Source organism: Theropithecus gelada, chromosome 2, assembly GCF_003255815.1.
Source record: "Theropithecus gelada isolate Dixy chromosome 2, Tgel_1.0, whole genome shotgun sequence".
Classification (NCBI taxonomy): Eukaryota; Metazoa; Chordata; class Mammalia; order Primates; family Cercopithecidae; genus Theropithecus; species Theropithecus gelada.
Window position 1 is genome coordinate 74301159 of NC_037669.1, and position 26554 is coordinate 74327712.

A 26554-nucleotide genomic window follows, 5' to 3' on the forward strand; every position below is an offset into this window, starting at 1 on the left:
CTTGAGCTGCCGGTTAAGTGTTTGGACTGCAAGTGATTTGCTTCACTTTTGCATACAACTCACTGGCTAGAACCTATCACATGTCCCCACTCACTCACAAATCAGCAGGTCAGGAAGTGTCCACAGAAGCAGAGAGCTGGACACATTTGGTGATCTGCTCTGGTGTGTACTATGGCAGGAAGTCTTCTCCACTTGAAGATGGGGGACCTGTGGCTAAGAGAGTTTAACGATCAAGAGCATTCAGCTTGCAGGTGATAGGGCTCAAACTCAGGACTATCTGGGTCTAGGACCCGAGTGTTTAACTGCTAAGCTATAGGTTTTTCATCTCTTAATTCATTGTAAAATCTGTTTCCTTCCCTTCAATGAAAACTCTCAGCTTTGGAAGAAAATACACACAAAAAAAATTGTATACAACTTATGTTGGGTAACTTAACTGAGAGAACAGTTGTTTTCTTTGTGCAAACTGTGCCTCAAGTTATCTTCAATGTATTTTAATTAAAGATTGCCTGTCATTTCTTTGAAAGTGTCGTATTATTGCAAGTTTAATGATAATAGGTCTTTGGGACTAGGAGTAAATGTACTTCAGAACTGAAGTAGATTTCCAGGCCATCGGGTATCGATCTCAGCTTCTTATTAAGTCTGTCCAGAACCAACGTAGGATACAAAACATTCTAGGTTGCTTTGCTTTGCTTCGCTTCGCTTAGCCCACCACTGTAATTCTTCCATATGTTTCCCATTTGGTTTTCTTTTATATGAAGTTTCATTTAGGATAACATGCAGTTCCCATGTTCACCATTCTTACAGTAAGCCAAGCAGAGACACGTGGTCTCACAAAGTGGAATGCTTCTGACTTCTTTCTTCTTTTTGATTCTGGCAATAAATTGGGCAGATGAATTTCCTGTCCTTTGGGTAATTCTTATTCTCTGGCTATCTCCTTTGTTCTTCTGTGGGGGAAGGGTACTGATCACTTCTGAGCTATGCAAGATCAACCAAACTGTTGAAGTCTCACCGTGTTGCCCAAACTGGACTCAAACTCCTGGACTCAAGGTATACCCCAACCCCAGTCTCTCAAGTCGCTGGGACTATAGGTGTGAGCCACCATGCTTGGCTCCAAAATCCCAGCTGTCCTATTTCTGTGACCTGAGACAAGTTCCTTAATTAGACTGAGCTTCAGCGTCCTCACTTGTAAAATAGTGAAGAGCCTAGTACCCAGTGGAATTTCATCATCAAAAGCACATTTAACTTATACAAAATCATCTCTGCATCCTTAGCATAAAAGATAAATAAACGAATGAGGGAATGAATGAATAATAGTTGAATGATGTGTTGGTTGTTCCCCATGATGTGTAAGCTCAGGAGTACTCTCGGGATTTTAAATTCATATATTTTGATATTTATCATACACATTGATAAATATATTTAAGAGAATGCACTAGAGATGAGACTACGTCCATACGGATAAAAATGAAATTTGTTCAACACGTTAGTTAGAATTATATGAGTATGAAATTAAAGATTTCTTACATGGATCACTTTGACAACAAGAATGCTGTCCAGATCTTAGTTTTATGGCCTGTGGGGACTTACATTTTAGAGGAAAAAGAACCACCAGGTGGTGCCAGCCATTTTCTGATCCAGAAGAGAAATAGAAACCTAGCTAGGGTATTTCCATCCAGGATACCCTTAACAATTTGGGAATTCTAAATCATTGAGCCATCTGCCTCAGATTTTATGTTATTAAGTACATTGAAATTCTTGAGCTTTAAATCCTCATGTAGAAGACTCCGTCTCTGATTTGTGATTTGTCATGCTACATTCTTTTAGCTGATGGGATTTTTGTATTTACAAGAAAGAAAATTGCCTCTGGTGATCAGCTGTTGCTTTTTGCACAGTCATTTCATTATGTTGGCAGTGTTTTCATAAGTACCCCAACTCAGGGTAGTAAAAACTTGGTTTAGGAAATAATTGTCTTAAAATTGATATAAACAAATGTGCTTAGTTTTTTTTTGTTTGTTTTTTTGTTAAGACACTGCTATTCTTTGTAATCTGAAAGAACCAGTCAATGTTTCTTTCCTTTGTTTGGGGAAGTAGGACCCCAAAGTATGAAACCCCCAGATAATTATATTTGTCAACCCATCCATCCTTTCAAATATGTATTTAGTGCTTCCTCAGAGAGGCAATGTGGTATAATGGCTAAGACCATAGGTCCTGGAATTAGACTGCCTGGATTTGAGTTCTAGCTGTACCATTTCCTAGCTGCCTTGGGTGAGTTACTTAACCTCTCAGACCTTCAGTTAATGCCATCTGTGGTGGCAATAATAACAGAACCTACTTCAGAATTGTTGCAAGACTAAAGTACATATTTTTACAGAGTGTGTGCTCAAAACATATTGGTGATCATGACTGCTGGTACTTTGAGGCAGTTGCTACTCAGGCTTACTATAAGGACCTTTATGGGGCCCTATTATGAATCTGGTGGCAGAGCATCATTTAACCGTAACACCGTGGAAGATCTAGATCATGACCCCCATTTTACAAATGAAGTGTGGGTAGAGTAGCTAAGTAACTTATTAAGGTCACTCAAAGGCCAAACCTGCATCCAGTGTCTCAACCCTGCCCTAGATTTGCAATGTAGCAGAGTTTGGGGTGAAGTTTCCCTTTCCAGCTTCTATTCACTTGAGTCCACACTACATAAGGGCTTGCATCCTAGAATGAGACTGGTTTTCAGGCAGACTCTAGCCAGCTTTACGAGTCATTTTCATAGATTCTAGTGATGATCTTGAAAATAATACTTTTACATAACCACTGCCTTCTGTTGGAGGGGCTGGCGGACGCTGGATTTATAAGCTGCCTGGTCCCTGTTCCTTTGCTCTGTGTATGTCTACCCCTGCACAAAGGCAGTTTCGATGGCTTGTGGCTTTGGCAAATGAAGTGTTGAATGTGGCATTGTTACTACTGTTTTGAAGCTTTGATTCCCAAATTTTATCAAAGAAAGATTTAAGCTTTTTTAGCCCGGCCGTCTACCTGCTTTTTATCTTTGAACCAGAAAAGGACAAAATAATCTGATAGGCTTTGCAGGTTAACCTGTCTATCAGATCACAAGGCCAGCAAAATATTGGCTGGCATCCTGAATGATACTGGAAGCAAAACAGCAAAACTTACCTTTTGTAAGAGACTGTGAAACTTACAAAATTCAGGTTGTCATTTGGAACCAGAGAAGGTTGAGACAGGTGTGGCTGGAACAAATGGGGGAAGAAGAGCTAAGAGCTGCCACATGGGAGTGAACTCAAGTTCTTCAGTCTGGCAGTGCAAAGGCATAGCAAAGATATGAAATTGGTGCAGTTGTGAGTGATGTGGTAGAAACATGTTGAGATGTTTGGACCCAGCTGGAAACTCAAATTGGTTAGTTTAAGATCTGATGCATTGGATGATGAAAAGTGTAGCAGTAGGTGGCCTTTTTTGAGTGCCTACTCTGTTCCAGACACAGTGCCAAAGCTAAACAAGAATTATCTCATGCATTCCAGTGTGGTAGATACTATTATTATGCTCATTTTCAGATAAAGATGGTGAAACTTAGTGAGATTAGTTGAATGTATAGTAAGTGATGGTCAGATAGCAAGTGCAACATTACTCCAGGGGCCCATCATCTTAACCACAACACTCTATGCGCCCAAGGATGGGTGTAGGTGGATTGATTTCTCTCTTTTTCTTTTCCCCTTCCTTCCTTCCTTCCTTCCTTCCTTCCTTCCTTCCTTCCTTCCTTCCTTCCTTCCTTTCTCTCTCTCTCCCTCCCTCCCTCCTTTTCCCCTTCCTTCCTCTCTCCCTCCCTCCCTCTCTCCCTCCCTCCCTCCTTTTCCCCTTCCTTCCTCTCTCCCTCCCTCCCTCCCTTCCTCCCTCCCTCCTTTTCTCCTTCCTTCCCTTCCCTTCCCTTCCCTTCCCTTCCCTTCCCTTCCCTCCCCTCCCCTCCCCTCCCCTCCCCTCCCCTCCCCTCCCCTCCCTTCCCTTCCCTTCCCTTCCCTCCTCCCCTCCCCTCCCCTCTCCTCTCTTTCCTTCCTTCTTTCCCTCCTTCCCTCCTTTCTTCTCTCCCTCCCTCCCTCCCTCTGTTGCCCAGGCTGGAGTGCAGTGGCACAATCTCAGCTCACTGCAACCTCTGCCTCCTGGGTTCAAGCGATTCTCCTCCCTCACCTTACTGAGTAGCTGGGACTACAGGCGTGAACCACCACACCCAGCTAATTTTTGTATTTTTAGTAGAGACGGGGTTTCACCATATTGACCAGGCTTGTCTCGAACTCCTGACCTATTGATCCACCCACCTCAGCCTCCCAAAGTGCTGGGATGACAGGTGTGAGCCACCGTGCCCCGCCTGTGCCCAAGGATTTCAATGGGCAGAAGAAATACTCAGATGAAGGAAAGGGTTGAGCAAATTAATGCATGGCCACAAAGAGTGCTGATGTCTTCCTAAACTTTAAGAGTGGAGTTAGGGATCCCTGGAGTATCCTTTAGTGGGTAATTGGTAAGTAATAGTCTGTATCATTTTTCATAATTTAATTTTATGTGTTTAGATTGGATCCAGTCTGCACTGGAAAACACTTTAGCATAAGCCCTAGGTCTTCTATGAATTGGGTTTTCACTTTCTTTTTAAGCTGCGTTTTGAGAACTGCTTCTCTGGACCCCTGTTCCCAAAGTATGCCATTCAGGATGCTGGTTCAGTAAGATCTCAGTTGATCCTGATGTGTGTGGAGGGCGTGTTTTGAAGTTAAGTGGAGTTCCTTGGCAAGATCAGAGCTTTCAATATGTTAAGAAACTTCAGGGTTCTCTGAGAAGAGGACATAGCTTGTAGTGTTCTTCAGACATTTAAAATTGTTTTACTTGGATTTATTTTACGCTGAATTTATTCTTGTGCCATATGTTTTTGTTTCTTCAGTTTCTTCTGGGATATCCTTTTCTTCTGTGTAACCCTCTGTTCTGATTTAGGAACCATTTGTATCTTTTCAGTCAAGATCATCTAGATGTGGCAGGGAGAGCTCATGTATCAGTTAATCTGACCATGAGCTCTGCAAATCCTGCAGCACATCTTAGGTGCTTTGTTCACCCGGATCTGCTCAATGACCAGAGAATCTATATCCAAACTCTTAAGTTCATAATGACTCTCTGCATTTTTACACATGTGCAGCAGAAATTTAGCACTCTTTTTGGGCCACTGAACCTGGTCCAGCCCCACTGTTTGGCCCAGACACACCTACCAACTCCACTGTTGTAGCTTTGGAATGGCACCCATTGCTTCTGTCAAGCGACATCTTTTAGATACTTGGTGGCTTTCATATATGCATACCCTCGATGGCCTGGGTGGTTCCATAGGTATTCTTGTAGTGAAAATGAAAATTTTAACCTCTCAATTTTCCTGCTTTTTGTGGGGGTTTCTGGGTCAAGAGAATGGTGAACCATTTTCACCTCAGGCCATTTAGGGGAAGAGCCACAAACATTCTTGACCATAAAACTCTCTTCTCTCAGAGCTTTTCTGAGACTGGAGTTGAAAATGGACTAAAGTTTAAACCTTGCTTTCTTTTAGTTCTATTCTGTTTTGGTTGCTTTGATGTGAAAACAAAACAAAACAGTCCACACAGTTTCAGTCATGGTGATGACTTATTTCCCTATACCAGGAACCTGATGAGGAGAGTAAAACAAAGAAGGGGTCCTCTGGAATCAGAGGGTCTTTGGAAATGAGTGAGTTCACTGATAGGTAAATAAGTCTTAATCTTGGCTGTGGAAGTCTCTAGCTGGGAAGGTACATTAGTTATCTAGTGCTGTGTAACAAAGTACTCCACAAGTTGTTAGCTTAAAACAACGAACATTTAATATTTCGTTGTTTCTATGGGTCAGTAACTGAGCACAGCTTAACTTGGGATCCAGAGCTTCAGGTTTTCTATGAAGATACAATCAGACTGTTAAGGTGGGCTGCAGTCTCATCTGAAAACTTGGCTGGGATGGTGGGGGAATCTCCTCCCAGGATCATTCTCCCTGTTGGCAGGCCTTGGTCCCTCATTCCGTGAACCTCTTGACAGGGCTGTCACGTGATATGGCATCTGGATCCTTCCAGGAAAAAGGATCCAAGAGATAGCGGGAGATGACCTAAGACAGAAGAGAGTCTTTTTATAACCTTACCTTATAAGTGACATCCATAACTTTTGATCAGTTCTTTTTGTTAGAATTGACTCAATAAGCCTATACTACACTTATGGGGAGAAAATTATTCAGGGTTACGAATACCAGAAGGTGGTGATCATTGAAGACCATTGTAGGGGCTACATATTATGGATGTGTAAGAAGGGACAGAGATTTTTTTGGTAGGGGAGACATGTTTCAATTTTCATTTTATTTATGGTGAGGAGACAGGGAAAAGTGTAAGAGAAAAGCCACTGTCTCCCATTGGAAGGATCATATTCCACGGTCTAAGAGTAAGCAGAGAAGATTAACATACATGTCAGACTGAATAAAGAGCAGTTGGTCACCGTGACTTCACCTTCCAGGAGAAGAGCCCTGTTGGTTCTGATGGTTACTAGAAAAAAGAAAGGCAGGAATGAATTACAGAGAAGCATTTTGCTGTGGTCCAAATCTTTTTTTCAGCAGGATTTAATTTTATGTTAGAAGTGCACATTTATGGCCGGGTGTGGTGGCTCATGCCTGTAATCCCAATGCTTTGGGAGGCTGAGGTGGGCGGATCACCGAGGTCGAGAGTTCGAGATCAGCCTGACCAACATGGAGAAACTCTGTCTCTACTAAAAATACAAAATTAGTCGGGCATGGTGGCGCATGCCTGTAATCCCAGCTACTCGGGAAGGCTGAGGCAGGAGAATTGCTTGAACCTGGGAGGCGGAGGTTGTGATGAGCTGAGATCGCGCCATTTCACTCCAGCCTGGGCAACAAGAGCGAAACTCAAAAAAGAAAAAAGAAAGTACACATCTATAAAATTTCAGGGGACACGAAACATTTAAAAAAGAGAGAAAACAGGTGTGAATTCCTTTACTTGATTAAATAATCTTTTACACCTCCTCCCTTACTAGATTGTAAATTGTAGTGTTACAAAAAGATGGTATTGTTTACTTATTATCTCTTAGACCCCCAGGAGAGAAGTTCAGTTACTTCTTGCTCTCTAGGAAAGGGCTCCATAACTCAGGGCATTGACATCTGTTTTGATGTTTGAGAAATGGCAGTAAAAATTTGAGTCAATGCTTTTCATATAGTGGAGGTCTGGAGCAGGAACTGGAAAGGTGGACTGATAAAAATGCTCAAACCGATATTTATTTACTTATTTAAATATTTTATTACTAAGATTGAGTTCCTTCTTGTCTATAGTACCAAATTAGATAAGGATCCTGATTTTTGAAATGAACCCCAGATGCCCCTTAGGCACTGTGAGTTGACTCATTTCAAACCAGTTGTAATATGGGTCTTTTATTCTCTAAAATTTGGGACCTGATGCTAAGGGATGTGACTATACAGTTAGGTTCCTGTGAACCCCGTGTTGGTTCAAAAAGGCTGGTGGAGGGAAATTTATGACACTAAATGCTTATATTAGAAAAGAGGAAAATTGGTTACTTATTTACAGTCGTGGTGGCTCATGCCTGTAATCCCAGCACTTTGGGAGTCCGAGCCCAGGTGGATCACAAGGTCAGGAGTTCAAGATCAGACTGCAAACATGGTGAAACCTCATCTGTACTCAAAATACAAAAATTAGCCAGGTGTGGTAGCACGCACCTGTAATCCCAGCTACTTGGGAGGCTGAGGCAGGAAAATGGCTTGAATCCTGGAGGCGGAGGTTGTGGTGAACTGAGATCGCACCACTGTGCTCCATCCTGGGCAATAGAGAGAGACTGCATCTCAAAAAAAAAAAAAATAAAAAAAAAAATAAGAGAGAAAAAAGAAAAGAAACAAAAAACAAAACAAAACAGAAAAACAAAGAAAGAAAAGAGGAAAAATTCAAGTAAAAGTTTGGAGCCCCTACATCAAGAAACTGGAAGAGGAGGAGCAAAATAAACCCAAGGCAAACAGAAGACAGGAAATAAAGATAACAGAAATAAATGAAATTAAAAACAGAAAACAATAGAGAAAATCAGTGAAACAAAAAGCTAGTTATTTGAAAAGTTCAATAAAATAGATATCTGGCAAGACTAAGAAACAAAAAAGACACATTATTAATGTAAAAAATAAAATGGAGGCTGTCCCTGTTGATGTCACCGTGCAGATACCAAAAACGTCTATGGGAATAATACTCTGAACAGCTCTGCACACATCAATTTTATGACTGAGATGAGATGGGCCAATTTTTTGAAAAGTACAAACTACCACAACTTACTATCAAATGGATAATTTGAATAGCTCTGTTATTTTTAAGGAAATTGAATTTGTAATTTGGCTGTCCCCCATCTCTAGGCCCAAATGATTTCAACGGAGAATTGTAGCAAATGTCTAAAAAAGAATTAATACCAACTCTATATAATTTCTTCCAGAAAATAGAAGAAGAGGAAATAATTCTAAATCACTTTATGAAGCTAGTTTTATCCTGATATCAAAACTAGACCAAGATAATACTAAAAACAAAAACAAAACAAATGGCTACAGTACAATATCCCTCATGAATCTAGGCCACCCCCTGCCCACACCAAAATCCTTAACAGTGTCTTCCAAATAGAAGCCAGCAATATATGAAAGAATTGTACTACAACATGACCAAGAAGGGTGTATTCTAGGGATATAAGGCTGGTTCGGTACTTAGAAATCAATCAAGGTAATTCACCTTATTGATAGGCTAAGAAAGAAAAATCACATGATTATATCAATTGATACAGAAAACTTATTTGATAAAATGTAATACCTATCCATGATAAAATCTCTCAGGAAAGTATGAATACAAGGAAACTTCTTTAACTCAATACGGAGTATCTACATAAAACCTAGAGCTATCATTATACTTAATGGTGCAAGACTGAATGCCTTCTGCCTGAGGCAGTGAACAAGGCATAGATGTTCATTTTCTCCACTGCTATTCAATACAGTACGGAAATTTCTAGCTAGGGTAGTAAGGCAAGACAAGGAAATAAAAAACATATACTCTGGAAATGAAGAAATAAACTACATCTTTGTGGATGATATCTTTGTCTACAGAGAAAAGCCTAAGAAATCGACCAAAAAAAAAAAAAATTCCTAGAACTAATAAATGAGTTCAGCAAGATCACAGGATACAAGATAAGCTTACAAAAATCAATCCTATTTCTATATACTGGCAATGACCACATGGATACTGAATTTAAAATGTATACCACTTACAATTCCACAAAAACGTATACTTAGGTATAACTCTAACAAAATATATACCAGATTTAATATGCTGACAACTATAAAGTGCTAATTAAAGACATTAAATGAGATCTAAATGAATGGAGACATACCTCATTGCATATATTGAAGACTCAACATCATAAAGATGCTTTACAACATGACTATATTTGGTTTGCAAGTAATGTCTCTCAGTTCGTAACTTATTTTTTCATCTTCACAGGTCTTCTGTGTAGCGAAAGTTTTGAATTTTGATAAAGTCCAGTTTGTCAGTCTTTTCCTTTTATGGATCATGCTTTCAATGTCATGTCTAAGAATTCTTCTCCAAGCCCTGTGTCCTGAAGGTATTCTCCTGTGTTTTAGCTGAACAGTTTTATAGTTTATATTTTACATTTACATCTCTGATCCATTTTAAGTTAATTTTTGTTTAAAGATGAGTTTAGGCTCAGCTTATTTTGCCACTATTTGTTGAAGACTATCCTTCCTCCATTGAATTGTTTGCGCCTTTGTCACTCATGGAGCTGTCATTTCCTGTAACAATATTCTCTTCTGGAATGCTTCCTAAAGGACCTGCTTGAGGCTGTTTTACAGCCAATTAAAAAAAATAAGTCGGAATACATTATAAAATAGTGATAAAAAGTGTAATATGAGTAATATATTAACCTTAACATTTATCGTAATTATCAAGTATGATGCACTGTACATAATCGTGTGTGCTGTACTTTTCTATGTCTGGCAGCACAGTAGGTTTGTTTACATCACTATCACCACAAACACATGAATAGCTAGAATCTTATGATGGCTATAGTTATCACTAGGCAATAGGAATTTTTCAGCTCCATTGTAATTTTATGGGACCACCATTGTAGATGCGGTCTGTTGTTGACTGAAATGTTATGCAGTGCATGACTTAATAAAGGACTCATCTAGAATTTATAAAGATGTCTCAGAACTGAACATTAAAAACCAAGCAATTCAATTATAAAATGGGCAAAAGACAACACAGATGGCAACTAAACACTTAGAAAGATGTTCAACATTACTAACCATTAGGGAAATGCAAATTAAAACCATGGTGTGTTGTTATTACACAGAGAACAGCTGAAATAAAAGATAGTGGCAACACCAAATCCTGGTGAGGATGCAGAGAAGCTCAGTCTCTCATACATTGTTGGTGGGAATGTAAAATGGTACAAACACACTGGAAAATGATATGTCAGTTTCTTAATTAATTAAACATGCATTTACAGCAGGACCCCAGTCATACTCCTAGGTATTCACCCTAGAGAAATGGAAACTTATGTCCACACAAAAACCTGTACACGACTGTCTGTAGCAGCTTTGTTTATAATGATCAACAACTAAAATGTGCTACAATAGCTGAATGGTGAAGCAAACTGTGGTACATCTGTGTCGTGGAATACTATTCAACAATAAAAAGGAACAAACTATTGATATACACAATAACTCCGATGGATCTCAAAGGCATTATGCTGAATGAAGAAAAAACAATCTCTGAAGGTCATATGTTGTATGATTCTATTTATGTAATATTCTTGAAATGATCAAATTATAGAGATGAAAACATAATGTTGCCAGGCATGTTGTGGAGAGGTGTATATACACTAAAGGAGTAGCACAAGGGAGATCTTTGTGGTGATGAAATATTTATGTATCTTTTTTGTTTTTGTTTTGTTTTGTTTTGAGTCTCACTCTGTCACCCAGGCTGGACTGCAGTGGTGGAATCTTGGCTCACTGCAACCTCCATCTCCTAGGTTCAAGCTATTCTCCTGCCTCAGCCTCCCTAGTAGTTGGGATTGCAGGCGTGCGCCACCACACCCGGCTAATTTTTTTTGTATTTTTAGTAAAGCTGGGGTTTCACCATGTTAGCCAGGCTGATCTCAAATTCCTGACCTCAAATGATCCACCCTCCTTGGCCTCCCAAAGTGCTGGGATTACAGGTGTGAGCCACTGTGCCCAGCCAGTTGTGTATCTTGGAGTGGTGGTTACACAAACCTATATGTGATAAAATAACATAGAACTCATACACAAATGTTCCAATGCCAGTTTTCTTGCTTTGAGGTTGTACTGTGGTTATGTAAGATGTAACCTATGGGGGAATCTGGGTGAAGGTATGCACAACTTCTCTGTTCTATCTTTACTACTTTCTGTAAACCTAAAATCTTTTCAAAATAAAAAGTTTAAAAATAAGACCTTCATGGGTTGGTCAAACTGAGTTTGAGAAACCCTATATTAGACCCTTTAAAGACAAATAAGGAAGTGTGAAATTTGAGGTTGTGCCTTTTAGGAACTACCTAAAAATATCAAACAGGACAGCAGAGATGAGCAAAACAGACCAACATAGATTTAAATGCTGACCGAAACCACTCCTGTGATTTTAAAAAGAAAAACGTAAAAAAGAAAATGGCAAATTTGAGTCACTTCATGCTTTGCATTCATATTTAGTGTTTATACCTTAGAGAAGATGCTCTCTGTTACCAAGCATCAGGAGGTTGGCCTCCATCGTTGGGTAAGCAGCTGGGTGGAGTCATGGCATATTTTATAGAAGCGGAGGACGAAGGCATCTGCTGGCTGTGGTTCCCTTGTGTGAGCTGGACAGATATAATGGTCATCTGACTTTCCAGGTGGGTGGGCACTGGAGAATGTTGCTGGAAGAATTCCAGGAGCTCTGTCCTATCTCTGGGAGGTCGTGGCATCAACCAACCCTATTTTCATATTGTGCTTTATCTTCCTTCAGCAGGTGTGGCAGCTGCAGTTGATGGTCATCTGTGGGGTTGTTCAGCAGCTGCTGCAGAAATGACAGCCCAGATGGAGAGGGGCAGGGCCAGGAAGGCACACATCTGCCTTTTTGCCTGGAGTTATTTCTAGCAGGAGGTGACTGCCATATCTTACCTGTGTCTTCTTGGAGCTGAGATACCATAATGCTTCGTGGAGAAGCAAGAGCGAGTTCTCTGTTTTTGATTTTTTTTTTTTTTAATTGAAGAAAACCTTTATTTTTTCTGTCTTGATGGTGTCAGTAATTACTTATTAGGAACCTTTTCCAAAAGGTGTCATATTTAGGACCTATCTGTGAGGAAAGGTCAAAGGTATGTGAGATGGTTATTATAACACCTCCCATTTATATTACAATTTAATAGTTTCAAAGACAGTGAACCAGGGCAGATGATTGCGGGTGTGGTGTTTGTGGCACCAGATATTTACAAAAGTGATGGCTCCACGGAAAGCACAGCTCTTTCCCTTTACTTATTTATTTATTTATTTTTGAGGTGGAGTCTCACTCTGTTGCCGAGGCTGCAGCCCCTGCCTCCTGGGTTCAAGCAATTCTCTGCCTTAGCCACCTGAGTAGCTGGGATTACAGGTACCTGCCATCACGCCTGGCCAATTTTTGTAGTTTTAGTGGAGACGGGGTTTCACCATCTTGGCCAGGGTGGTCTTGAACTCCTGATCTTGTGATCCACCCGCCTCAGCCTCCCAAAGTGCTGGGATTACAGGCATGAGCCACTGCGCCTGGCCTCTTTCCCTTTCTTTAGACGACCGTCATCCTTCCTGTTGAAAAGGACCTATCTGGTCCTGTCTTTGTCCTGTGCATCCTTATTTTTGTCCTTTATTCACAATCCTTACCACTAAGCCACTAGTCCTCAGCCACTTTATATTTTAGAGATCCTTTAAGAAACTAGAAAGATGAACGAACATTATACTGTGCCTGCAGAGTTAGATTTATTTCTTTGTTACCATCCAACGTATCACTGAGTAGAGTGTTTTATTCTTCTGACTCAGATTTTGTATTCATGGTGCAAAATATTCACATTTGTAATGAGAACATCATTTTTTCTTTGGCTTTGTGATGTTATGCACTGTACCTTTTACCCCTTACTTGGGAATGGTTGTACCTGCCTTCCATCTTTGGTCTGACAACCTGCTTAATGCAATGTCTGGTTGGTAGATAACAGCACAGCAGTGTGCCCCTTGGGAAATGTGGATGACATGCCACAAGCTACCAAACTTGTGCCTTGACACTGGGTCCTCAGTTGAGCAGGTAACACAACTTGCTTTCCTGCAGTGATGTGGACTTCAGTTCTGCTCTCATCTCTTATCCACCATACCAACTTTTATAATTAAAACAGGAATAAACAAGATGCTTAATGTAATCTGCAAGGGAGAAACAGGGCGATTGAACAGAAGGGCTGCATTCTGGTTTCAAGCACAGGGCGGGAGAGTCTATATATGGTGCAGAGGGTGCTAAAATTGTAAATATAAATTCTTAAATCTGCCAAATAATGGTCTGTAAATAGTGTAAAATAAGAATTTTCTCCTTTACATTTAAATAGTTTGGATTTCTTGTTTTTCACTATAAAAATGTAATATTAATGCAAATATTATCTGGCAATGAAAGTAAATACAGCAGACAGAGTCATTAATTTCTTGTATACAGTCATCTGTTTTCAAACACTGGCTTATCGTGAATGGCCTTTATCATACTTGTGAGTTCTATCTGTTAAAGCAACAAGAATCAGAAACTCACGAAATGCAAATGCATGGGATTAGGAAATTCATTGGCTTTGGGTTGAAGGTGAATATTTTCTCTACTTGCTTGACACAAGTTAACTTGTTGGTACATTTGTTGTTAATATTAAGCAGCCCCTTTAACACTATTTTCTCTTCCTGCCAGACAAGTCTGAAGCAATGAATTTTTTAATGTCCTTATCATGTAACTGTAGTTTCTTGTTTCCTTGATGTGAATAAGGTAGTTACATAGTACTTAGTCCCTGGATACAATAAAATAAATATTGTACCAGAGAGGCACTCAAAAAACTATAGAAAAACCAAAATGGAGTTTTTAAAAAAGTTTAGGTCACCCAGAAGAAGGTAGAAAAAGTAAATTGGAGAAAAGAAAAACAGAGAAGAAACAGAATACAAAAAATAGAATTAAAAACCTTAAGACCTAACATATTAACAATTTTATTAAAAGCAAATGCTCTAAGAACATCAATCGAAAGACAAGAGATTGGCAGAGTGGACAAAAACATGACCCAGCTATATGCTGTCTTCAAGAAACTCACTTCAAATAAAACAATATAGGCAGGTTCAAAGTGAAAGGATGGAAAAAGGTATGTAATGAAAACACCAATCAAAAGAAAGCAGTAATGACTGTGTTAACATCAGATAAAGTAGACTTCATAGCAAATAAAATTACCAGAGACAGAGAGGGACGTTTTATAATGATAAATAAAAGGGTCATTCCACCATGTCTACATAGCAATTCTAAATGCCTATGCAACAAACAAAAGACCTGCAAAATATATGAAGCTAAAACTGCTAGAGATGAAAGGAGAAATAGACACATCCACAATTACAGTTGTAGACATCAAAACCCCTCTCTCAATAATTGACAGAACAACTAGAGAGAAAAATCTGCAAAAATGTGGAAGAACTCAATGGTGTTGAGTTAACTGAATCTAACTGAATCTAATTGACATTTATAGACCTTCCACCCAACAAAAGTGGAGTAGATATTATTTTCAAGTACCCACAGATCATATACCAAGAAAAACCATATCATGAGCCATAACACAAAGCATATAATTTAAAAGAACTGAAATCATATAAAGCATATTCTCCAACCACAGTGGAATCAAAGTAGAAATCAATAAGAGAAAGATAGCTCCAACTACTTGGATTTCCTGAGCTGTTTCCTGAACATGTTAAGCTCATTCACACCATTTGAGGTTTCTGTGTGGAGTGCTCTTCCCTCCGATTTTTCTCTTGGATGATTCATTCAGAGCTTTAAATTCAATGCCATTTCAGAAACTTCTGTAATTACCCAATCTAAAGTAGCCTTTATAGAACCTCCTCTGGCCAATATCTTCATGTTCTTACCTCCTCTTACTTTCATACCATCCTGTTATTTTCTTCTTAGCACTTATTATTATCTGAAGTTATCTTTGTTGTTTATCTATCAGCTGGTGTTAGGCATAAGAATTTCAGCTGCAGAAAAGTAGGAATTACACTTGCTGTGTTCACCACAGCATCCCCAGTGCTTAGGGAAGCAGGTGCTGAGTAAAAATTTGCAAATGGACTGTAGATTTCTATTACATAGCTAGTCATGTGTAGTAGTAATCTAAAGATATTTTCACTGCCGCAGAAAGCTACTGGGGAGCTTGTGAAAGTTCATAAACTTTTTCCTGCATGCAAATGAAACAAAGAGATCTAGCCCTTCTCTTTTGAACCAACCTTTGGCTTCATATAATTCTTTACTCAATTAAGGAGACTTTTCTGGGAGCTCAGATTATAATAGGTTGAATATGCTCAAAAGCATGCTGAAGCCTGCCACCTAACTTGTGGAAAAAAGCTGGTAGTTGCTTCAAGTTGTTTGTAATAATACAACAAAAATCTCATAAAGCCTGGAATTTAAAAATGAATATTCTCTATTTTATATAACATAGTAAAGACTTATAAATAGGTAAATCATCAAGGATTACACTAGTAAATAGATATTTGAACATATACTTGCACATTCAGTGAAAGTTGATCTTCAGTCTTTCTGTTTTGAATTGGAGTTGTACCTAGGCCGTTGGTCTCTGATGCTATTGGGGAAGCCAGAGAGGTTGTATTGTATGGGTGTTAGAAGTTCAGTAGACCTACATTCCAGTCCTTGCCCTCTATTACTGATTTACCTGTTTGGAGATGTTGGAAAAGTCATTTATTTACCTTCCCAAGCCCCATTCATTCACCTCATCCATACAAATGGGAATATAATTGCACCACTGTAGAGTTCTTGTGAGAATTTTAGTGAAATATAGTAAGAATGCATATTTAATCTGTTTCCTTGATACAGTCATATACTGGGTGAAAGCGGTGAGTAGGATTCAGGCTCCCCCACATTAAGTAATAATAACCAGACTTGAAAACCAAATAGTATCCATAATGGTTTGCCATTTTCATCAAAGTGAATAGAGACCATGATGGTTAGATTGAAGGCAGATGTTTGCCTGATGGGTAGTCATTTTAGTGAACATTAAATATCTCTTGTATGCCTGGAGCTGCCCTAGGATGTGGAGGTATGTAAATAAACAAGAGGCTCAGGTCTTCTGAGAGAGGTGGTCAGAAAGATGAATGGCTCCAAAACACATGGTAATTGTTGGAAGAGAAGCTTTGGGCTGAGTGCTTTTGTGGCACAGAGAAGGGAGCATCTAGCTTCATCCAGGAGTCTTGAAAGATGAATGAACAGAAGTTACTTGCCAAGCAAATAGGCATGGAAGAGCATGTCATATTCAGAGACATGCTGGCAGTTTGGTTATGAGGAATTGCTGTAAGCCTTTTATTCTTTTGTGATTCTCCATTCCTAAGAGTTTTCTTTTCAGTGTGTTCAGTTTCATTACATGTGCTAGAACCGCACTGGAAGTCTTTAACTATTGTTTTGAAGAATCTCTCTTAGCCCCTCCCTTGGCGTCATTTGTAAAGGGCTTAACCAAATTATAAGGCACAAAGACTGCACAGAACCAGCTGCATTTGCAGGCACTGATTTGGGAAACATCAATTCTGCCAATTAAATGTGGTGCCTAGTGAATCCACAGTGTGATTTATGCTGATAGCTGTGCAGTTGTTGCCTTTCCAGTTGCGATTAAACGTTCATCTATGAGCATTCAAGAGAAAGGTGCTCTGAAAAAGAGGGCTGGTTGGAAACATCAGAGACCAAAAGGCACTCTTGAATGATGACAGCAAAACGTTAAAGACCTCCTGATAAATTGTAATGGAAGGTCTCGCGAGATTATTGGCACAATATGAAAGGCAAGGCCCCCACAATTATTACTCAACATTCAGTAAGTCCAGGAATGGGTAAAATAGGTGAATTACAACTTTGGCACGCTGTAACCTTGTGGCTCACATATATGGTGGCACATTTCAGATTTGCCTTTTTCAATTTCAAATCTGTATAAACACTGCCACCTTTTATTTTCTCTTTAAAGCAAATGTATTTCAGAGAGGCATTTTATCTAAAACTTCCATTCACACAAGTAAATTCTCTCCAGTGGATGCTTTTTAAATATTTGCAAAAATTCACGTGGAATTTTTTTGTTTTGGCCCTGTGAGTTTCCTGCCTGAATCTTAAGACCAGGAGTCATTTAGTTCTTTGCTTTTTACTTCAAAAACTTGGCATTTTTATAGTGATAGCATGCCAACTTTCAAGAGTTAGAGGCCAGTCTTCAAATCTACTTTATGGATTAAGTGTTCTATTTTGCATACTTTGGAAGAGTGGTTAAGTTCTACCGTGTATGTGGTTATACAATAAGATGCTTTATCTCTACACTTCTGCTCTTCACATGCTCCATCCTTAAAAGCATGGAGGAATTTGAACTCACTAGCTTTGGGTTTCAGCCTGTACTTATTTTAGTTTTTGAGACCAAGTAATGCTACTTGGAATCTATAAAAATTTTTTTGCCAGGTAGCCCTGTTCATCTTCCTCAGAATTAGCAGAGGAGGCTCTTAGCGAAGGAGAAACTGAAGCTTGTTGGGGAAGTGATACTTGCTTGAACTTGTCCATTAAGTCAAGGGCAGGTTGCAGAGTAATGTGCTGGCTTCTAGCTTGAAGTTAGAAGTGAGGAACAGGACAAAAAGGTCATTGTTAGGGACACTGGCACTTCACTTAGCATTCTTGAATTTAGAATGCAGAATCAAATGTAGACCAGTCACCTCATTTCACAAATAAAGGGGAATATCATTTAGCAGTTGGAGCTCAGAGAGGTCCAATTGCTAAAAGTGCATATAGCTGATTACTGGCAGAGTCTAAATGTGTTTACATTTTAAAGATATTGTATAATATTTCTAAAACCACCCAATATCACCCTGTCCATAATTTTGCATGCTTGTTTGCTTCAGTTTAATACTGTAAATCTTTTCTTTTGTATTACCAGATGTCACAAGTGGTGGGACTCCTGATAAACAATGGAGGTCCCATTATCTCCTTCTATTTACCTTACTAAAAACATGGGGGGTATTATAACCTTGGTAGAGTTTGGGCAAGCAGTCCCATGTTTCATCACTTGGACACATCTGATTATTAAAATCTGTCTAACAGATTGCATAATATAATACTGTGAATCATAAACCAATGGAAAGTCGATAGCAAATATAAGTCAGTCTTATTTAAGGCACCTCTATTGATAAGGAGTCTGATACAGAATCTGGCTATGGAAATCTGGTGTGAAATAATGTCCACTGAGAGAAGTTGTGTGGTGGCAGCCCATTCACTTAGCATTGATTTAAAACATATTTTATGTTTTGCATGAGAGCTCTTATTGGAACCATGGTTGAACCAATCGTTGGTTGGTTGGTGGTAAACTAAATTATGCCAGCTATAGCTACCCCATGTCTTTATTTGGAAGTGAACTTTATATGTTTTCTTTCTCTCTCTCTCTCTGTTTTCTTTCTCTATGTTTTCCTTCTCTCTCTCTCTCTCTCTCTCTCTCTGTCTCTCTCTCTCTCTCTCTCCCCTCATGAGATTTTTCCCAGGTGTGGTTTTAGCATTACGCAAACAGCCTCAGGAAGATTTGATTCCAAAATCAGACTTATCCTTAAGGTGGAAATTAGAAAAACTGTGATGCCTCAAACAGATGTTCCCGCTGACACAGTATGTGCCAAAATCTTAATGGTAGCGTTCAATCCATGACACTGGCTTTCATATTAAAAATCTGGGCAGTGCTGGTGGTCAGAACTCAGAAAGGGCTTTGCTTCTGTATGTGTACCAGGCTTCATCTGCATAAATAATGATCTCACATGTGTCTGGAATGTCATTTTTCACCTGTATGTAGATACCATTGTGACTAATAAGACAATTTATTTATAAGCATTGCTGAATCCAAAGTATAATTGGAGGGAGAGTCAGTCAACACCTACTGAAAGCACAACTGTTTATGTAGGGATCCATGCCATAGTTTTGCCATTATAAAAACACATTACACTGGAAAAAAAAAGTTGAGATTCCTGATCAAGCTTAATTATCTTTGCCTTTCAGAATAGTCTGGAATGATTTAATATCTTTGAGAGTAATGGCTCAGAGACTTTCCCCAACATCAACAGCTGTCTTTGGCATTGCAGACATTGCAAATGGGGTTTTGTGCAACTCTCATGCTTATTAAAAAACATTTGTAAGCAATATACCATGTGTCTCAGCGTTTTAGGGCTGCTATAACAAAATACCTTAGACTGGGTAATTTACAAGCATCAGAAATTTATTGCTAACACTTCTGGGAGCTGGGAAGTCCAAGATCAAGGCACCAGCAGATTTGATGTCTGGGGAGGTCTTCTTCATCATAGACGGTGCCTTACTATCTCTTGATATGCCAGGAGGGGTGGAAGAAAGCACCCTAGAGCCTCTTTATAAGAGCACTAATCATATTCATGAGAGTGGGGCCCTCATGACCTCATCTCTTCCCAAAGGCCCTACTTCTTGATACTATCACACTGGGTATTAGGTTCCAACACAGGAATTTTGGGAGGACACTGACATTCAGATCATATGAAACTGGAACTATGCAATTGGTTCCTTTTGATTTTAAAGACCAAGAGACTAAGAAGATGTTCAGAAATGCTCTTCATTTTGCCCGAACCTATATATTAGTTTTCTGTTGCTGCTATAATGAATTACCACAAACAAAATGGCTAAAGCAACACAAATTTTTTATTTTATATTTGTGAAGGTCAGGAGCTTGATGTGGATGTCAGTGGGCTAAAATCAAGGTGGTGGAAGGGCTGTGTTCCTTTTTAAAAGTTCTGGGGTAAAGATCCTTTTCCTTGCTTTTTGGGGTTGTTGGCAAAATCAGTTCATTGTGGTTGTGGTACCAAGATCCCCTTTTTCTTGCTGGCTGTCAACTGAGGGCCATTCCCAGCCTCTAGCGGCCACCTACATTCCATGACTCATGGCCCTCTTCCTCTACTTCTTCTGTTTATTTATTTATTTTTTTGAGATGGAGTCTCGCTCTGTTTCCCAGGCTGGAGTGCAGTGGTGTGATCTCGGTTCACTGCAAGCTCTGCCTCCCCGGTTCATGCCATTCTCCTGCCTCAGCCTCCCGAGTAGCTGGGACTACAGGCGCCCACAACCACGCCTGGCTAATTTTTTGTATTTTTAGTGGAGACGGGGTTTCACTGTGTTAGCCAGGATGGTCTCGATCTCTTGACCTCATGATCTGCCCACCTCGGCCTCCCAAAGTGCTGGGATTACAGGCGTGAGCCACTGCGCTCGGCCTCTTCCTCTACTTTTAGAGCCAGCAACAGCAGGGTTGAGCTCCTTTTCCTTTTGGAATCTTCACTCCTTCTGTCCCATCTCTCTGACCAGGAAGAGTTCTCAGTTTTTAATAACTCATGTGATTAGATCTGCCTGACTAGTTAATCCAGAGTAATCCCCCTATCTCAAGGTCCATACCCTTTATCATAAATTGTAAAATCCTTTTGTAATGTTAGGTGAGACATTTGCAGTTGTGCAGAGGAGAACGTGGACATCATTAGGGGGCCATTATTCAGCCTGTTACTTGACTTTAAAACTTGAAACTTTTTAATTTGCTTAGATTTCTGCCCTTGGGATTTGGAAAGTGCAGCATTATCATTAACCACTTAGTGATATCCATAGGGCTCATTCCTTTTCTTTCAGCCTCCCATCTTACTGCTCACTGGAAAAAGGGGCTGTTTAAAGAATACAGAGATGTGAGATGTACTACCCTGGAGAACTACAACAGTGGAGAGACTGGATGTAGCCATAGGGAAGTGTTTGAGTTTGGATGGTGAGAAATCTTATTGTGGGATAGACCTTCTTCCTCCTATAGAAGTTCAGCTCCACAGTTAGCCTGTGATGTTGGCGCTTTGATGTTCACCAGGCTTGGACAGAACCTGATGGTCCTCCTCTGGCCAGCTGAAGAAGTCTGATAAGATATGCTGAGTTAACAGTGAAAAGTAGAACCAGATGAGAACTAGTTGCAGATGGAAATCATTCCAGACTCAAGTCTCCCTTAAGCTGATTTGAAGTCCATCACTTCTCCAATGCCAAGAAGGCAGATGGGCTCTTGTCACTGCAGAATGAAGCTATGTTAATTAATATCTTATAAAATCAACTCTAGTTGAACATGGATTTTGTGTGAGTGAGTAGTTCCTGGTTTATCTGGAAGGAAGTGTTCAGGGAATCTTTTTGGATGGATTTCAGCCTGACTGTTGTCATGATAGACATAAAGATGCTATTAATTTTACACATAACATTAAAAAAATGTTGCTGCAGGCAGTTAAAATAATATAATGGGAAAATAAATGTTATATAAATGTGAATATAAGTATACTTCTGAGTGGTGAAAAGAGACAAGAGAAAAAATATCCCTCTCTGTAATAATTATCTCAACAACGTTATGCAGCTTCTTCCATGCCAAAAGCATGTAGCTTGGGACTTTAGTGTGAGAGAATGTAGATGAGTAGAGCTTGAAGTAAGGGTGCGTCTGACCCATCTGTGTTTGACCCTTTTGATTCAGCCATCCTAGGTCAAAGGCGTTTCAAAGTTTAGACACTGGACTGCGTGAGGGTGCAGAGTATAGAGCTTAAGGAAATGGGCTTCGGAGCAAGGGCTGTTTGGCTCTGTTGTTAACTAGCTGTGTGTGACTTTGGCATTATGTCATTTTGCTAAGTTCCAAGTGATAATATTGCCTCTTAAAGAGGCTTATGAACATAAAGAGACTTTAAAATGTTTTTCGTCGTATTCTTTGTGCTGTGCCTAGCATAGTGTAAAGTGAGCAATACGTGGAAGTAGTTGTTTTTCTCTCCTACATCTTCCGCACTTACTGTCTTACTTCCCAATTTGGCATCAACTTTCTACATTCTGAAAGTCTCCTAGGCTCTTGGTCGTGAATCTTGCTGTTTTGTTGCTGTATCAGGGAGAAGCACAGGATATAGGAAAGAGAAAAAGGGGAGCTACCCAGATAGTCGTGAAAGTTTAGGTTTATAACTAGCCCCTGGTTCCTTGGGACTGGATAAAGCAAATCCTTACTTTAAAAACCTTTAATCAGGCAATTACTTTGGATTATAGAAAGTGAACTCCAAGGTTGATGCTGAATTTCTTTGAGAAATTAGGAAACATTGTTATGGAAGCAGCAAACCGGGGGGTGGTGGCACAAATTCATATTAGAGCAAGTCAGGTAATATGAGGAGAAACTGAAGTATGTTGCTGAGAGCAGTGCTAACAGAATGGATGAATTTCCTTTTATTCATTTTTAAAGGCTTCTTTATTCCTCTCAGTAATGTTATTGATAATGTGTTTACAAATTGTTAGAAGGAGAACTATTTGAAATCTAACGTTAGTCGCGTTTTCCATCTTTAAAACCCACTACAAAGGATTTTTGGAGGATCTGAGATGGTTAGCATATCGTAATTGCAAAAGCATTGATGTCTCAATACAATGCCCTTAATGTAATTAGAGACAATTTTTAAAAATCCATGCTGATGAATGTCAGGCTGGTCTGGTCTTCTGAGTTCGGCACAAAATGTATCAATTGTTGAATGATGAAGGCCAGCATATGTAATAATAAGTAAGATCTGTAAGAAAAATATTGTTCTCTGTTGTATATCTGTTTTTTTCCCCAAAGTTTCATTAGACTGAGCAGCCATACTTAATTAGCCCAGAAGCAGATGAAGGCTCATTTAGGCAAAAGTAACAGGTAAGAATTTGCACAGAATACTGATATACAGTCTATTTCAGCACATGTTTAAAAGTAATATTCCCTTCTACTTCTTATCCCACATATAAGTAGCTCATAATACTGGGATTAAAATGCATATGCTTATGCCAGTATAGTAATATTGATTCTTTTTATTTAAGTTTTAGTATGATTTCCTACCTGTTATTAAATAATAGCTGTTCATCCTAAAAACTTTGCGAAATTCAGAAAAGTAAAATTAAGCAAACAGAATTCAGTCATAATCCTTGCATTCATTGATAATGCATTTTTACCATTTGTTGTATTTTTTCCATGCATGTATATGTGTATATCATACATGTATATATGTGTACGTGTGTGTGTATACACATACACATATTAACTGTTAACGTGGTATATCTATAAAATGCATATGCATATATATAAAAAAATTCAAGAATTTTATTTATTTATTTTTTGAGACAGAATCTTCCTCTGTTGCCCAGGCTGGAGTGCAGTGGCGTGATCTTGGCTCACTGCAAGCTCTGCCTCCCAGGTTCAAGCAATTCTCCTGCCTCAGCCTCCCAAGTAGCTGGGATTACAGGCACGCACCACCACGCCTGGCTAATTTTTATATTTTTAGTAGAGACGGGGTTTCACCATATTGGCCAGGATGGTCCCAAACTCCTGACCTCATGATCTGCCTGCCTCGGCCTCCCAAAGTGCTGGGATTACAGGCATGAGCCACTGTGCCCAGCTGAAAATTATCTATATTTTTAACTTAAAAATACTGTTGACACCTTTCCTCATTGATAAATATATAGTCAAATGTATAGTTTTATGTTACCTTTTAAGGTGTTTTAGAAGTCCATTGCATAACTGTGTCATAATTTATTTAACATTTCCCTTTTGCTGGGCGTTTTAGCCTGGCTAGTAGCTAGGAAGTATTCAACAACCGGCTGTCTAGGGAAGAAAGAGCCCTGATTTGTAGCACTTGCTGATTTCCATGGTGTGAATGTATCCACCGTGGTTGATTTCAGACTACCAATATGAAGCCACTGAATGCGAAGTTGGGGAGAGTGCTACCTTTGTGAACCAAAACAAGCCTGCTTCAGCACAACCACTGCTTAGGTTAAAGTATTTAAATACTTGATTTTAAGGATAGTTCTTTAAAAGAAGTATTGTTCAAATGGGAGACAGATTCTAAAGATGAGAGGAGACCCTGTCTGTTAGTGGAAAAAAAGAATGTGCCGTGGGCCAAAATGTTTAATTGATAAGTTATAAGCTCTTTTCTTTTCATGCTTAGTTTTCCCAAAAGTAACCTCAGGCTTAGATTTTCAAAGATAAACTTTTAAAACATCTCAGACCAATATGCTTTCTAAAAGCGCTTAATACATGTTCTGTGTCTGTGCTTTTGAAGATAAGTTACTCTTCCCTCTTCTTTACTTCATGGATATTTTACCTTAAGCCATTTGTGTGTGTTTTTGCTCATTGGGGGCAGGGAGTACAGACATGCTGCTTTCAGGGAATAATTTTGAAATATTTAGTATCCATGTAATCTTAAAACATTAAAAAATATTCCCACAGATGCTTTGGCATCTGGTAGCAAAAGAGGTTAAGACAGAAAAAAGTAATAGCATTTTTCAGAAAAGAGACATTTCTTATAATTTACTAAGAGGTTAAATTATTGGCAGTCAAGAGAATAGCCATGGCTTGTAGTAACATGGCCTTTCTGGGTAAAACCCTCAAGCTCTGAATGCTACATTAGATGTGGAAGGTATTTAGGCACACAACTTAAGGAGGCAATGGAGGGCTACTGTGTCTGTTTCTTTGTTCATGAATTCATTAATGTTGGAAAGAGATCGGGTCAGCTGATGGCAGAGGATGGATTTAATTTTGAAGATAAAGACACTTACACAAATCCTTTGTACAACTTAGTTGGCTTGTATATACAGCTTTCTTAAGGTCTTCAGCACTGTTCACATGTTTTTTAACAGCTGTAGTTTGGGAATTAACCTGGGGCCTCTATACCTGCTGGGCCCCTCGTTTTCTCCCCTTCATGTAATGGTAATATGTTCATTGAAGACATGTTACTTTGGACTTGTGAATCACTCTTGGCCACCTAGGAATTGGAAAGCAGGCCAGATGTGATGTGAAAACAAGGCCTATTATTTGCAATCTGCAGCTCTGGCCATTATTTACATCTGTCCTCCAAGATCCCACATGAGCTTATGGAAAAGGTAGAGCAGGGATTCTTGAAATTATGTCAAGTTCCAAATTCACAGGGACATGGGCTAGGCATGGGTGACTTGGCAACATAACTTTTAATCCTTTTTTAATTAAAACAATTTTTAAAATTTTCCTAGGGAAAAAAATTGTATGGTAAAAATAATCAGTAACCTGACTGATTGTTTTATACTTGGCATTGTGGTAAGCATTCTGTGTTTATTTCTAACAACTCTAGGAAACAAATAGATTTTAAAAGGTTTTATCAGTGAGGACACAGAAGTGCAGTTTAAATAACTCATCTAATGTCCTACCATCTGGTAAGTGGCAGAATCGGGATTCATACCCAGTTTCTTACATTCTGGAGTCCAGTGTGCACTATGACCTCTCATATGGTGAAATTGGGGAAGGAGGCATGTGTCCATGATTAAAAATGCGAGGTTCATGAAGCATCCTCAGTGCTTACAGGTCAGCTCTGGCACATTGTACAGGCTCAATAAATAGTTTTTATTTTTTAAAAGTAGATTGCTTTGGGTAGGATTTTTCTCAGTTTTATTGCATTCTCATAAAAATAAAAATTATGTATAAAAGCTGTCAGTACTGCAGGAGAAGCCACCTGGAGGTGTAACAGTAATGACAGTGAGAAAGAGAATGAAGATACGTTGTTGACAACAGTGTATGCAGTGTGTGTGTCAGGAGAAGCAGGCTGTGGAAGGTTTTATGTAGCTTTATATGGCAGACCACGTTGCTCCCACAAGCCTTGGACTAGTGGAATGAATAAGAAATGTTTTCTCCTTCATTTAACAAATATTTATTGGGCTCCTACTATGTATTAGGAGCTGGGCTGGGTGATGGAAATAGAACAGAACAAGATAGCTGACATCCCTGCTTTTGAGGAACTTCTTTTCCTTTTCCTCTAGAAAATATAATGGAACATAGAAAGAGTAGACAGAATAACATAAGACACCCCATTGTACTGTCATCCACTTCTCCAAACTCTGGTTAATTCTGTCCAGGCCCACTAGCTTCATCCTTCCTATTTTATTATGAAATAATTATTAGATGTCAAATCACTTTATATTATATATATTTCAATATGTACGTCTAAGAGGGGTATTTTAAACATATGTGATTAAAACAGTTAAAGTTAAAAAATTTAGCTGTAATACCTTAGTTGTCAAATATCCAGTATTCAAATTACTGATTGCCAAATATTTTTTCTCTTTGTTTGAATAAGGATCTAAATGAGGTGCATACGTTGTGTTTGGTTGGTGATATGGTTTGGATCTGTGTCCCCAGCAAATCTCATG

The 26554-nt window shown here is 39.1% G+C and overlaps 1 protein-coding gene across 10 annotated transcripts in view; it reads left to right on the forward strand.

The window, feature by feature from the left end:
- MAGI1 (membrane associated guanylate kinase, WW and PDZ domain containing 1) overlaps window positions 1-26554 on the forward strand; it is a 680972-nt gene that overhangs the window by 189553 nt on the left and 464865 nt on the right. The window lies entirely within an intron of this gene.